Source organism: Atta cephalotes (genome assembly GCF_000143395.1).
Source record: "Atta cephalotes unplaced genomic scaffold scaffold00044, whole genome shotgun sequence".
In the NCBI taxonomy this organism is placed as follows: domain Eukaryota; kingdom Metazoa; phylum Arthropoda; class Insecta; order Hymenoptera; family Formicidae; genus Atta; species Atta cephalotes.
In genome coordinates this window covers 182,374-182,579 of record NW_012130108.1, presented here as the reverse complement: position 1 = coordinate 182,579, position 206 = coordinate 182,374, and positions in this window count along the sequence as shown.

Below are 206 nucleotides of genomic sequence, written 5' to 3'. Positions count from 1 at the left end.
GCAGGCGTCGGCAGGCTTGAAACGGCACTCGGTCCACCAGTCGGCCAGGAGATCGCGCCACGAGGCGAGCCACTTTTAGATTGATTTTCAAGAGCACCGCCAGCACGGGGCCAGCGCTCCGCGTTTATTTTAACGCGCTTAGAGACAGAAAGAGAGAGACAGAGAGAGAGAGAGAGAGAGAGAGAGAGAGAGAAGAGAGAAGAGAG